We start from the raw sequence: 16,169 nt of genomic DNA, 5'->3' as shown, positions 1-16,169 counted from the left end.
CAGGAAACAATTTGTTAATTCTCCAATCCAGGAAGATGTTTCAAGCTAATGCTAATCGTAAATCAATATATCATCTTTACATTAAGATCCAATGATACCCGAATCACTGCTCAAAAGCTTTAACCCCCAAATAAAATGAAAAATAAACATTGTTATCATCACCATTATACATTTAAGTTATTCAGATAGGTAAGTTAAGCCATAAATTGAAGTTACCTATCCTTATGTGAAAGCAGCTTAAGAATCTTATATTATGCAAGTCTTTTGGGAGTTCTTCCGACCACACTTTCTCTTGGGGTTAGCACTTATCATGCAAGAGAAGGCATTGACAAGCTCATAATCCTCTTTAATTATCAGAATTTTGACTGCACTTGGGTTTGCAAGTAGAAGCTTAGCCACAAGGTATCCAGTAATTGACCATGTCTGGAATAATCGTGCTTGCTTCCCGATGAACTTTCCTATTTTCATGTCATAGTATTAAGGTCAATTGTCTCTTGATATGTATCGTTCGGCAACTTCAACAGATTTTGCAGTGATTTCTGGTCTTTTCATCTTTATGGGTGCAACAGTGAGTTGTAAAAAGTCCATTTTTAAAATCTTAAGTCACACTGCCAACATTCCTTCATTATTACTTTATTTTATAAAACATCAACAAGGTGCCATATCCTATTGGATTCAAGTATGTGAACTTAAGAAACTTATACCTAAATATAACTTCTACAAAGGGTTATTTGGAGCAATGAACAAAACATTAGCAGCAGAGAGAATATTTAAGCATAACAAACTAACCTACCATAGAAGAGTTGGCCAAGAACCACCATTTTGGTAAGACCAAGGACTGCATGAAAAGGAAACGTAGTGAGAAATGCTGAAAATAATGAAGAAATAGATCATAAATAAATAATACGAGAGTAGATTCTTATGTGTTCTTAGGATCACTACTAGTGATTATTTGCCACACCTGACCTTCAAGAGCAGGATAACATATCTTGAATAGCATATTTGCTACCAAATCTGCTTCGCTTCAATAAGATCTAGTATGGCATGTGACTAATCAACTGTTGTCAGACTGCTTACAACAGACCACATGTTTCTTAGAGAAAAAAATCAAAAATCTATATGTGCTGGTTGTAAGTTTCCAATTATATAACCTCCTTTATTGGGCATCCATTCCACCAACCAAGGAGAAATTTGATCTGGGTAATTGTTGAACTTATTAACTGCAACATATGAGTACTCCTCAGTCTTGCAACTATAAATCTCTTTCAGTTTTCGCAAATCAATCAAATAATACTCCCTGATGTGGAATGAGAGAGCAAGTAGGCAATTATTCAGTGCCGAAACAGATCAGCTGATCCATCTTCTTGAGCAAGCATTTCACGTGCACAGAGTAAGGTAGAATAAAATAGTGCCTTCAAGAAAAAAAAAAGGATTAACTGGAGATACCACAACAAAAAAAGGTAGACAAATAAGATCTCTCTATTACCAACTTATAAATTTAAATAATGGCTGATCCATGTAGGCTAGTGAGTCAGATCATAATCTGTTGTTTGAATCCAATTTGCTAAAACATGGATCAAAACTAAAACGACTGGGAATAGTTCTAGATAAAAGTAGCATAACTGCCTCAGAAATTCCCATATACATAATGGTAATCAAATAATTATAACCCTCTCAATTCTCAAACCCTTCTTTTATCAAAGTGAACCAAAGAGATTCTTGACTCAATTGAAATAATACCTTCTTCTACTTCAATTTCAAGAATGATTAACCTTAAATAAAAAAACAAACAAAAGAAACAAATCAAGGCATTAGATTCAATGTGAGTATTTTAGTGAAAACTTTCAACTAAATTAGACATACAACCCAAAAGTAAAAAATTCAACAATAAAAAGGAAAATAAACTTTGACACTCAAGGAAAACTAACGAAATGATGCTACGAATATACATAATATGTCTCTTTCCCCCCGTTATTTTTAGGAACCATAAAGAATTATCTTTTAATACCTAGAAGTCATATAATAAGAGTACTCAAAAGGTGAGAAAACCTCATCAAAAGCCAAAAGCTAATGATTACAAGGCACCAATGCAACTTTTTTGTAAAAAACAACAGAAAGCATCTAAATAACTAGTCAATTTGTGATAGAACTTAACAAAAGTCCTACTAATTGGACCATTCATAAATCAAGGATTCCAAATCAAGAAAAAAAATCATAGCTTAAATCCAAACCCAGATGAAGTGATATTAAAAATGAACATACTCCAAAACTAAACGAGAAAATAAAAGAGAAAGATGCATACCTTGTATGAAATAAAAAGTGGGTTTGTATCGAAGTGATGTTTGGGAGCAGAAAAATCTAGAAAAAGAGAAGACAATATTGTGTCGTTTCAATATCTCCACACAATCAATAATAATGCAATTGTATGTATTGTATTTAGTTTTGTTTTTGATAGTTGTGGATTATTATGAATAAATAAGAAATTATATGAAAATTCCACTTGCTCTTCTTTTCTCATCTTGTCCTTTTATTTTATTTATTCATTTCATTTGATTATTTTTTAATTCTATATATAAATTTTCTCTCATTTTTTTACTTGCTTTTCCTTTTCTCTCTCTTTTTTCTTTTCTCTGAATCACATGGTTAATGATAAGTATAGTGGATGTGCAGACGGAGGAGATATCTTGCGATGAGGGTAAGCTCACTATAAATTCATGCACCCTCCATTTTCATCAATTTGCCATTAATTTATTCAACTTATATGATCAATGATTTATGTTGAGGATATTTCTTGTTTGTTTGTGTACAATAGTTCTCTCAACAATGATATACTCATAATTTTCCCTCTCTTGCTTGGTTAAGATAAATCATGAAAGACAACATGCAAGCAGGTTAGAGAAGAACAAGTGCCTGGAATTCAAAAGCTTCCGGAATGAACTTTAATGAGAATCATAAAAAATAATTGATATGTGAACCAACCAAGATAAAGTTGGTTTTGTTTTCTTTTTAGATTTTCATGATTCATTAATGAAATTCGAGATATGATCACACTTTTATATGAGATAATAAGAATCTATAAGTAAGAATCATTACTTTGTTTCTAAAGTGGAGGTTTTATAATCTGAATGTTTTTTTTTCTTCATTAAAAGAATTGGAATTAAACTACTTTATCTTACATTATTTTTTATTAAAATACATGAGAGATTGTTTTAGTATTGTAATAAAAATATATATTCATGTGAGTTTTTGAAAACAAAATCAAAACTAAAGGTCTTTTATATGTGTGTAATAAGAAGACGAGAGATCTTCGACTTAATGAGAGAAAATATAAGAAATCTCACCCTTTATATGTAGGCATTTTGTGAGTTTCACTTTAACACATTTCTTCTTCTTTAATATTTATGTTAATAAATAATTTAAGAAAAATATTAATTCGAATTTTTTCGCTTATTATAATTGTTTTAATAAAAGAATCTAATCGTTACAGAATATTATTTTCATTTAGATATGTCATGACTCTTTAGGATAAAATCCAATTTCATTACTATATCTCTACCAACAAAGTTATAAGTTAAATCTTTTGATTCTGTTAAATCAAATATTATAAACAAATCATTATTAATACATATAATTATATCCAAAAAGTGATAAATTTTACATTTTAATAAGATACAGACTTGTTATCTTCCAAAAAAATGTAAGAATCTTAACCATTCAAACACCATGTTTATGATCATTTATGAAAATTCTTTAAAACTTCATTGTAGTGTGTGCTTAATTGTGATAAATGAACATAGTCACAAGCTTTAATGGGGGCATTTTGGTGCATGAAATTCATGTTCCCATGTTAATGGATGTTAGTGGCTAGTTTCTCCTTTTCAATGGTATCATCCTATGTTTACCTTATAAATAGTTAGCTCCTCTACTCTATCCTATCTTATTCCTACATTTCTCTATTGCTCTCTCTTTTATCTTTTTTCTTTCACTTTCATTTTTTTCTAAAATTTTCTTGAAAGATTCTAACTTTTTCTTTTCTAGTTGTGCAAATTAATAAAATCTATGATCTATTGGTAGCTAAGCTTATTGTATCATACAATTAACATGTCAAAAATCTCCTTTTTATACTCACCTTATCTGATTGACCTAGTGCACACCTCAATCCTTATAATGGATGCTCAAACTTCAATTCCTATTTGTATAGAAAGTAAATGTCTAAGGTAAATTCTCCTATCTTTTTTCACCAAGAGATTTTTACATAAAACTATTAAATATTAACAATTCATCTCAACCAATAGCAACAAAATTTAAAATTTTTTGAATAATACCTTTTAATTTGTAATTATCTTTGTAGAATAAGTATGAGTTTCAAAGCAAAAAATTAAAAGTTAGGTTAAGATTTTGACCTACTATAGTTCCCTCAACTAAGAGAACTTAATAATCATGAAATATTTTTTTCGCCTAAAAACATAATAGGCACGTTGAGATTAAACTCAACTTAATCACGACATCAACAACATAAAAAAAAAGTTAAGAGTTTAAATTTATTTTCCATGAAAAAGTAATACTTATTACAACCTGCAGAGAATTTATTGGTATTGATTTTTAGAAGCTTTCATCCCCTCATCTGCCCAACCAAAAAAAAACATAATTACTTTATAATATTGTTATTGAAAGAGATGAAAATAGATAAAATACAAATAGTGAAAAATTAAATATTGAACTTAAATTTTATAAATTAAAAGGATAATAATTACTTTAGTTAAGTTACAGTAATTGAAGAAAAATATAAGTCTTATTTTATTCTTAGTTAATTTAAAAGCAAATTGAATTATTTAAAAAGAAACTGTGTTTATTACAGTAACAAGGTATTCGAGAGTAATATTCTCCATTTACTAGAACAATTCAAATTAAAATATTAAGGAATTAAAAAAAATAAATAAGAATCGAATTAAATAAGTTGTAAGAAGCAAGAGTACCTTCATTTCAAAGAGTACGTTTGCGCTTGCGAGGGGTGGTTCTAGCTTTTAACTGCACCACCATACATACCCCATTTAGTGAATAATAATAATAAATATTTTAAAATCAAAATCTACAATGTTTAATATTTAAAAAAAATAGTTTTACTTTTTATTAAAATATAAACTTTGTATTTTCAGCAAAACTTAAACTTGTAAATCTTAAATAAAACATAAAAAATTTTAACTACTACCATATTATTATAATTCATTATAATTTTTAATTGCTATAATTATGACCTGGCAAAACAAATTTTTAATTAAGTAAAACTCATACTTTATAAGTTAGCAAATTTAAATTCAGTTAAAATTTTTATGAAATCCATAAGAGAAAAAGATATATATGAAAATAAAATTTTGTAAAATATGTAAAATAAAATATTACCTCAAGAAGGATGCTTATTTTTTCCTTTGTAAGTAAGAAGCCATTTTCGATTGCATCCAATGCTGCTATCCACCTTTGTTTTTTTAAAAAAATAATTTTAAAAAATTATAAAAAAACTCAATAAAGAGATATATTAGTATTATCTAAAATAAAAAAATAAGTATGAAATTCATTTACTACATGCATATATAAAGACTGTGAATCAATTTATGATGTCAATTATGTATGAAAGCTTACCCTTCCTTACTCTTTTCATCAGATGCCTTAATGAATTCCTCACATTTTAGTGCCATTTGACAAGTGTCAAGGCTGCAATTAATATCAGCTAATTATTTTTTTAAATAAAAATTGTGTAAATATATTGATTAAGTGATATACATCAATCATAACGCAATATAAATAATCTCCATGTAAGAATACACACAAAACAATAGTTTGACTTGAGATTAATTAGGCAATATACAGTAAATGCAATACAATACAAGTAACTTTCAAATGATGACATACATGAAAGTACAATCTGACTCAAACTTGTGATCTCTTGTAAAAGAGGAAATGCATCAACTATTAAACTAATTAAATAATTAACTAAGTATACACATATACCAAATAAATATATATATCATACTAATATATATTTGGTTAATTAAATTATTAATTATTTATCTATTGGGTGGATATATTTATGCTTTTATCCTTATCTATAAGAGTATGAATTCAAATCAGATTATATGTCTCATGACATATCATTTAACGACTAAACTGCATGAATTTTTACTAACAAAACTTGCACTTGAGAATTTTTATTATTAAATACATATTATAAGATCAATAACAACACGCACAAATACTCCAAATTAAAGAGTTTTGAGCTATGATTATTAGTATTAATTATAAACCTTAAGGAGGCTCCTTTAATCTTGAAGCAAAGTTCACAAATTTTAGGAAAATCAGCATCAGATACTTTGTCATTGCAAATTAAGAGAAGAGAACCAAATAATTAAAACCCATTAACTAGTCAAAATTGGTTAATAACTACTTAGATATATATCGAGATATATATTATGTCCACATACAAAGATTTAGTCATGTCTGATAAGATGATTTCAGATTCAACTACGAAGGTGGAGTGTAACGACCCCGGAAATTCAAAAGAAAATACATATAATAATTTGATTGTGGAAGCAAAATCAAAGATTAAGGTTAACATCCCTTACACAACAACTTAAAAGTATTAAAGAATACCACGGAATAAGTTCTCTAAAAGAAATACGATAAATGAGAAAAATAAAGGAAACTATAAAGCATCTAGTATCTACTCGCCGTCTTCTTGTGGATTAGGCTCGGGAACTAGGTCCTCCTAATCTAAAATGGTTAAGTAAGGAATGAGCTACACTAGCCCAGTAAGGACATCACACTATATCATCGTCACAGAAGCAAAAATTGGTAGAAAACCGAAAACAACCAATGGAGCACAAATTTTAAACTAATTCAATTATTTAAAATAAAACCACTTACCCTTTTTTTTTACCCTTGGATCACCTGTGAAAACAACCTATAAACACAATAACATCATACATATCACAATTTCATGCATAATCAGTAACATAAAACACATCATAAATTTGTATTCATTAACAATAACTGATTATCACCGTTCTCGTTTTCACCAGCATACTAGTATCCATAGGGATCAATAGGGGTCCCCGCTAAACGTGAACCATTCCCCTTAACAATCTTAATTACAGGGCCATCCCCATACCTCGTCTAGTATGAGCGCCAAAACAATAAACCTCAATACCCCGTCCGGTATGAGGGTGAAGCGGGCCGTCCCCATACCCCGTCTAGTATGAGCGCCAAATGACCGAGTCTCCATACCCCGTCCGGTATGAGACGACGTTCACGGTAGGGTTCCCAATGAATGCGGTCCGTCCACCATCTCGCAGGATATCTAGTGAGGTTGTCATCTTATCCATTTATCAAATCACATCTCATTCCTATTTGTCCTTAGTCTTCGTTACCAACTCAAACATAAATATATAAACAAGAAACGTCCATCCAACAAAGCAAGCATATCTTAGATTCCCAAAATCAAACAGTAGTGAAGTAAGCAGTGATACATGGATTTAAAACCATAGAATAGATAAACTATACCATAATGCATTTAGACTGTAAAATAAATCAAACAGAAATCGATAGAGAATAATGTCTAGTTTGAACTCTATTAGCAACCGTAATTAATTATATATATCTAGTTAATTTGTACAAAATACAGTATTATCATTTATTTAAACTCCAATTCCATGATAGGAAATAGGGTGAGGGATCCTTACTTGATTCGACGTCAAAAAATAGATTGTCACTGCGCCTACGGGCGTTCCCTAGGTTCCCTGAATTTTTTTTCGGGAAATAAAACGCGTTTACAGTACCTACACATGTCCCAAATAACCCAAAAATCAGACCCAGGGCCTACTCGGCCAATTTCAAAATTCTGACACGGCGGCTCCACCGTGTTCCGGTGATGGCGCCGCCGCTCGAGGCGGTGATCCACCTCGAGTTGGCTATTTTTGGTTGAATTCGGCCAAACTTGCATCGGTTCCTGTGAGAAAACACACTTAGGGCCCTCGGTGGGCTAGAAAAAGGTAGAAAGCCAAAACTCACCAGCGGTGGGGCTCTCCGGTGCGGTGGCTCCTCCGGCTCACGTTGCGGTTGGGTGTTTTGCACCGGTCAACCTGTAGAGGAGGAAACGTTGATCACAACGATGAAAAAATCGCATCGAACTGGAATTAGGAAGGGCCTCATCAGAGGCAAAAATCGAAACACCCCGCGGCAGCGCAGCTGAGCTTTGGCAGCGTTTTCCTGCCAATTGGCTTGTGCTTTTGCTCTGATTTGGCTATAGTTGGGTTTAAAATAAAATTCTGAGCAAATGGTTGAATTTTTACCACCTTTGGTAGCTGGAAATTGCTTCGGTACGACGGCGGGTGCCGGCGGTCGACTCCCCAGTGGCTGGGCTGTCTTCTCCGGCGAGGGGCTTTGGCGATTAGGGTTAGGGTTTAGGTGCGGATGGGGTTATTTATACCCATCCGCTTTTGATATGAGCCATCCATCGCTTTTAATCTGGACTGTCCGATCGCGATTAAATAGGGAGTGAATCTGGGCCGTTCATCGCGATTCAATCTTGGACGTCCATGCGCGATTCAATATGGACCGTCCGTGCGCGATGCAATCTGGGCCGTCTATGCGCGCTTTTGATCTGGGTCGTCTGTGCGCACGGGAACGGATCTCAGCCGTTCGATCGTGCGCACATGGATCGCCCACGCGGCTCTCTCCCGCGTGGCCACCCGCGTCATTGTCACTGCCACTTGGCACGTCCTGGTTGGTCAGGGCTACGGACCGGGTAGCTAACGTGGCACAACTTTTTTAAATTGTATTTTGACCCCTATTTTCTGATTTGTCTTTTAAAAATACCCCCAAAACCCAAATTATCACCCCTTTTCCCCAAAATTATTTTCAATTAAACCCCTAAATAATTTTTACCCCTTTTTATTATTTTTATTATTATTATTTCCTTTAAAATAAATTAATTTAAATTTAATTAAATTTAAAATTACATAAATAATAATTATATTCATATAATAATAATTAATAAAAAGAAAAAAAAAGTAGAGGTTGGGTGTTACATGGAGAGTAGATTAGAGAAATAATTAGGACCTCAACCAGGCACTCCTTTCATTTCGTATGCTATTCCAAGAAAGTGATCGACCATACCCTTTTAAAAAAATCGAATGCAAATCAATCAACAATATCGATTTATATACATGATCACTAAATAGATAAGGAAAAAATAGATAAAATGTTAAAGCACTATACCTCTTGTTCCATCGAGTGGATCATGTCAAGGAGCTACATGCTTCAATCCATTATATTAGAAACAATTTGAGAAGAGAAAAATGGTTTTACCGAGAGAAGGGAGATTTTTTTTTTTCGAATTTACAATGCTCACCAAAGCAGCGGAGAGTTATAATGAGTTTAGAATTTATAACAAATTGCTAATAATCTAGGTCATTTCTAGTGATCGATATTTAGGTTATCAATATTCTATGCATTAGTGAACTTGCATATTTTTGAATTTTGTTTTCCAGTTTGGATTATTCTAGCCAACAATTTTATGAGAAAAAATATTTTCTTTTGAAAAAAAAAACAAGAGTTTAATTTAATCCATTTATAATGTTGTATAAACAACAAAGATGGTTTTTCTCCAAATAAATTACTTCAACTGATAAAAGGCATTATATTAACACCTTTAAGAATGGTTAATTGCTGCTAAAAATTAGACAATAGATGATAAAATTTTACCAGCAGATTTATATTGTCACTAAAAGTCAAAATGCCATAAAGCAAATTTGCAGCAAATAAAGGAAGCCACATATCCATTTCATGCACAACCTGCCCATTTCTTTATTTTTTAAAAAATTATTTCACTTTTATAATGACAAAAAGAAGTACAAAAGAAATTAAAAATAAAATAATTTATCTTTATGTTCTAAAACCTAAAGAAAATTCAATCTCCTCTATTGCAAGAGACTAAAACTTCTCTCTCTATGTTGTTGCATCTCATTGCAGTCATCACCCATCACCTCTCTTCATTCATTGAAGTATCAGTTTTCCTTATCAGTCATTAAACACCGTATTCCAAACAGTAAATTTATGTTACTTAGTTTACTCATTTGTATGAGATTAAATTATTTATTCAAGTTAATCCATACCTTATTATTTGACCAAACTATAAATTTAGTTGTATTTCTTTCTAGTACTACATAAGTCAGTAAACAACCCAAACTTTAGAAAAATATTCATCAAGTATAAAATTTGTATCTGGTACCTTTAATAAGGATCCTATTACAGGTAGAAATTAAATAATAGATGACATAATTTTAGTGGTTGATTTAGACTATTACAAATGTTAAAATGTTGCCAGGTAATATGCAACAAATAGAGGAACTCATGTGTCCATTTTGTGCCCACCCTATTTATTTCTCTACTTGAAAAAAAAAGTTGCTTAACTTTTGTATCAACAAAAAGGGCTACAAAAAAAAGTTAAAAATAAAATATTTCATCTTTATCTTAAAACCTAAAGAAAATGTGATCTACTTCATTGCAAAATACCAAAGCTTTTATCTTTGTGTTGGTCGCATTTCATTGTAGTATCTATCAATCGCCTCTAATTATTTACTGAAGCATCAGATCTCATAATTGGTCATCAAATACAATATTTTAAACAATAAATATTCATCATTCAATTCACTTATTTACTATAAAATTAAATAATTCGTAGAAATTAGGTTATACTTTATCATGCTCAAGTAAGTGAAGCAAAAATTGTGGTTCATGGACAATTATCTATCTTTCAGAAGTTCATACTCATTTCTAGCTAAGTTATGTATTATTCTTATAATACTTTTGAATCCAACTGAGAAGAAAGGAAACAAAATATAGAATGAAAGCCAAAACATGCTCAAGTAATAACCTAAACTCAGAGAAATATTGATCAAGTATAAAATTTGTACTTGGTACAAAATTTGCCAGATAACTAAGTAACACAAAATCTATGAGAAATTAAATTTTAGGACAAAAACTTTTGATCTTAGTGCGACATAACATTAAAAAAAGAAAAGACTAAAACGTTAAGATTTAAATGTAACACTGCAGTTTTAGAGCTTTATTAAGACCTAATACATGATCGAAACCTCATAGTTGTATTAAGATAGGTCTAGAACACGAGAATTATTTTAAAACCCTGCACAACCTTTTGGTAATACTATCTTATAACCTCATAGGTATCTCAAAATAACTATAGCAGCCAAAAGTTTCATGTAACACCCAAATAAAAATAAAAATTTTATTTATTTATTTGGGTTTTTTATTTATTTATTTGATTTTTTATTTAATTTAATTTAATTTAATTCAATGAAAATAAAAGTAATAACAATGATAAAATTTGGGTAAAAATATTATTTGGATTTAATTGAAATTGATTTTGGGAAAAAGGGGTGAAAATTTGGATTATGGGGGTGTTTTTAAAAAGAAAATCAGAAACCAGGGGTCAAAACGCAATTTAGAAAAGTTGTGCCACATCAGCACCACGTCAGCCGCCACGTCAGCGGCCCGGTCAGCAGTCCCGGCTAACCAGAACGCGCTGCATGGCAAGGCAACACTGACCAGGGAACGGGCCACGTGGGCGATCCGCGTGCGTGCGATCGGAAGGCCCAGATCCATTCCCGCGCACACGGACGGCCCAGATCAAACGTGCGCACGGACGGCCCAGAGTCATGCACACGGACGGCCCAGATTCAATCAGGCACGGACGGCCCAGATTGCATCGCGATGAACGGTCCAGATTTAATCTTGATGGACGGTCAAGATTAAAAGGAAAAGGGTATAAATAATCCCACCCACACCTGACCAAAGAAACCCTAGCCGCTAGTGCTGCCCGGAGAAGAAGAACCAGGCACCGGAGGAGCCAGCCGCCGTCACCTGCCGTCGCACCGGAGAAGTTTCCGACCGCCGATCGAGGTAAATTTTCTCCCCCTTGCTCGTTTTTTGATGCTGAGTCCGCCTATGGCCAAACTGAGGCCAAACCACCGGTTAAAAGATCGAAAAACCCAGCCGAAACCCAGCGGCACCGCCGTGCCCCTCAGTTTTTGCGTCCGATGAGGCCCTTCCCAGCCTCCGTTTGATGCAAATTTTATACCACTGTGATCACCGTTCTTTTCTCTACAGGTTGATCGGAGCCAAACATCAAAACACTACTCATGCCGGAGGAGCTGCCACACCCGAGAGCACCGCCACCGGTAAGTTTCAATTTTTCGTGATTTTTCGGCCCACCGAGGGCCCTAGGGTTGTTCTATCGCAGGGACCGATACAAGTGTGGCCGAATTCGGCCGAAAATAGCCAACTCGAGGTGAATCGCCGCCGCAAGCGGCGGTGCCATCGCCGGAGCACGGCAGAGCCGCCGTGCCGGAATTGCGATATTGGCCGAAAAGGGCCCTAGGTCTAATTTGGGATTTTTTTGGGGCACGTGCAGGTACCAGTAGTGCGTTTCAGTTTCCCAGAAAAAAATTCAGAAAAAATTAGGAACAGCCTGTAGGCGCACTGTAGAGCCGTATTCAGACCCCGAAACAAGTAAGGACCCCTCACCCTATTTTCTATCACGGTATTAAAACTAAATAAATAATTAAACTGTACTGTGTGACTTTATAAATGTATAATTGATTAAGGTTGCCAATGGAGCCCGAGTCTGATACAGTGTTGGTCTGTTATTGTTTGATTTAGTTTCCAGTATTAAATGCAGCATGATGTTTGATGTAATTACGTTATGGTCTCGTATGTATGAATCATGGTTTCTTTTATTATGGTTTGTATGATGATGAATCCGGTACTGTGTTGTCTTGTTTGGTGTCCATTACTGGTTTACATGTTGTGTGTGTTTGGATGATTGAAACTAAGAAAAATGGCAAAAAGATTATGTGAATTGATAAGTGGATAATGTGGACAGTCTGACTAGATATCCTGGGAGATGGTGGATGGACTGGGTCCGTAGAGAACCCTACCGGGAACGTGGTCTCTCATACCGGACGGGGTATGGAGACCTTATGTGTTTTGGCACCCATACCGGACGGGGTATGGGGACGGCCCATTTCACCCTCATACCGGACGGGGTATTGAGGTTCATGGTTTTGGTGCCCATACTGGACGGGGTATGGGGATGGCTCTGGAATCAGGTTATAAATGTTAAGGGTTCACGGGTAGCGGGACCCCTATGGATCCCCATGGATACTAGTAGGCTGGTAAATGAGGAAAATGTGTTGTTTAATGATTGAAATGCAAAGGCGTGGTAAGTATTATGTCATACAGTTCATATGATTTCATGATGATGATAATGTTATTGCTTTCATTTGTTGTTTTATGGATCTTACCGAGGTAAGTGGACAGTAAACGTTTTTATGTTAATAAACGAGTTTATTATAAATTATGCTCCATTTGTCTTTTTTGTATTTTCTACCCACCTTTACCTCCGTGGCGGTGAGATAGTGTGATGTCTTTACTGTGCTGGTGTAGCTCATTCCTTATTTAACCATTTCAGATAAGGAAGACATTGTTCCCGAGCCCGTTTCGCAGGAAGACGGCGAAGGGGACGCCATAAGACTCCGTAGTTATATTTATAGTTCTTATTTTCGAGTATCACTCTTTTACTTAGTTTGTTCTTTTATATTTTAAGCACGTTTTTGGTTTTTGTGTAAGGAATGTTAATCAAAATTTTTATTACGCTTTCGCATTTGACATTATTAATACACATATTTCATTCTAAATTTCCAGGGCCGTTACATTTCATTATCTTCAACTATCCTTGAACCTTAGCATTGTTTATCCCAAATTAGGTAAGCAGTCCTAAAGCACTACACAAGGACCCATGAGTTTCCCAACTTTCTATTAATTTAAAGGAGTGCGCTTGTGCCTGCGAAGCGTGGTGCTTGTTTCCAAATATATCAGCACATACCCCATTTATTAATTAATAATAATAATAATAAAGATTTTAAAATCAAAATCTATAATGTTTAATATTAAAAAAATAGTTTTACTTTTTATTAAAATATAAACTTTACATCTTCAGTGAAACTTAAACTCGTAAATCTTAAATAAAACACAAGTTTAAACTACTACTGTGTTGTCAGAATTTATTATAATTGTTAATAGCTATAATTATGCAACCAGCAAAACAAATTTTTAATTAAGTAAAACTCATACTGTATAATTCTACAAATTTAAATTCAGTTAAAATTTTCACAAAATCCATAAGAGAAAAAGATATATATGAAAATAAAATTCTGCAAAATATATAAAATAAAATATTACCTCAAGAAGGACTTTTATTTTTTCCTTCATCAATGTGAATTCATTTTTTATTGCATCTAATGCCGCTACACACTTTTTTTTTTAAAAAAAGAAATTAAAAGAATTAAAAAAGCACAATAAATAGATATGTTAATCGATTTATGACGTCAATTATTTATGAAAGCTTACCCTTCCTTACTCTTTTCATCAGATGCTTTGATGAATTCCTCATATTTCAGTGCCAATCGACAAGCACCAAGGGTACAATTAAAATTAGCTAATTATTTTTTAAAATAATTACAATTCAACGCAACTTTCAAATGATAACACACGTAAAAGTATAATCTCAGTCGAACTTATGATCTCTTGTAGAAGAATAAATGCATCAACTATTAAACTAATTAATTAATTAATTAAGTATACACATATACCAATCAAATATATATCCTACTAATAGATATTTGGTTAATTAAATTATTAATTATTTATCTGTTGGGTTGATATCTTTGTATTTTTATCCTTATCTATAAGAGTATAAGTTCAAATCACACTATAAATCTCATTACATATCATTTAGTTATTAAAATGTATGAATTTTTACCAACAAAAATTATACTTGAGAATTTTTAGTATTAAATACATATTATTAGATCAATAATGACACACATAAATACTTTAAATTAAATAGTTTTGAGCTGTGATGATTAGCATTAATTATATACCTTGAGGCAGCTTCTTTTATCTTGAAGTAAAGTTCGCAAATCTTAGGAAAATATGCACTAAATACTTTGTCCCTGCAAATTAAGAGAAGAAGACCAAATAATTAAAACTCATTAACTAATCAACGTGGTTAATAACAACTAAGATCTATATCAAGATATATATTATGTACACATATAAAGCTTTAGCCATGTCTGATAAGGTCATTTTAGATTCAGCTACGAAGATAAAGAGCATATCCGAGAAATAATTAGGACTACAACCAGGTACACCTTTAATTTCATATGCTATTTCAAAAAAGTGATCTACCATATCCTTTAACAAATATTGAATCCAAATTAATCAATGATATCGATATATATACATGATCAATAAATAGATAAGATGTTAAGCACTAAACCTCTTGTTCCATCGAGTGGATCATGCTGAGTCGTCGAATGCTTTGATCCATCCTTTTTGAGACGATTAGAGAAGAGAAAAATGGTTTTGCCAAGAGAAGGGAGATTGTTTTTTTCTTCGAATCTACAGTGCTCACCAAAGCAGCAGAGAGTTATAATGAGTTTAGTATTTATAACAGATTGCTACTAGTCTAGGTCATTTTTAGTGATTGATATTTAGGTTATCAATATTGTATGCATTAATGAATTTGCATTTTTTTGAATTTTGTGTTCCAAGTTTGGATTAACCTTGCTAAACATTTTATGAGAAATTTTTTTTTTTAAAAAAGAGTTTTGTTTAATCCATTATAATATTGTGTAAAAAACAAATATGGTTTTTCTCTAAATAAATCACTTCAACTGATAAAAGGAATTATATTGGCACCTTTGAGAACAATTAATTACTGCTAAAAATTAGACAATAGATGATAAAATTTTACCAGCAGATTTATATTGTCGTTAAACGTAAAAATGCAACGAAGTAAATTTGCGACAAATAAGGGAAGCCACTTATCCATTTGAAAAAAAAATTATTTAGCTTTTATATTAACAAAGAGAAATACAAAAGAAACCGAAAATAAAATAGTTTATCTTTATGTCAAAATCTTAAAAAAATTCAATCTCCTTTGTTGCAAGATACCAAAACTTCTCTCTCTCTGTTAGTTGCATCTCATTACAATCATCACCCATCACCTCTCATTATTCATTGAAATATCAGTT

General features: G+C 32.5%; 1 pseudogene; it reads right to left on the bottom strand.

The window, feature by feature from the left end:
- Positions 1-789: 789 nt before the first annotated feature.
- LOC148240196 (neutral/alkaline invertase 3, chloroplastic-like) lies at positions 790-15,324 on the bottom strand (annotated as a pseudogene).
- Between the last annotated feature and the right edge of the window lie 845 nt (positions 15,325-16,169).

The sequence above is a fragment of the Carica papaya genome, chromosome 9 (genome assembly GCF_054855325.1).
Source record: "Carica papaya isolate Zhongbai chromosome 9, ASM5485532v1, whole genome shotgun sequence".
Lineage (NCBI taxonomy): Eukaryota > Viridiplantae > Streptophyta > Magnoliopsida > Brassicales > Caricaceae > Carica > Carica papaya.
This window is presented reverse-complemented; position numbering and strand designations above follow the sequence as displayed.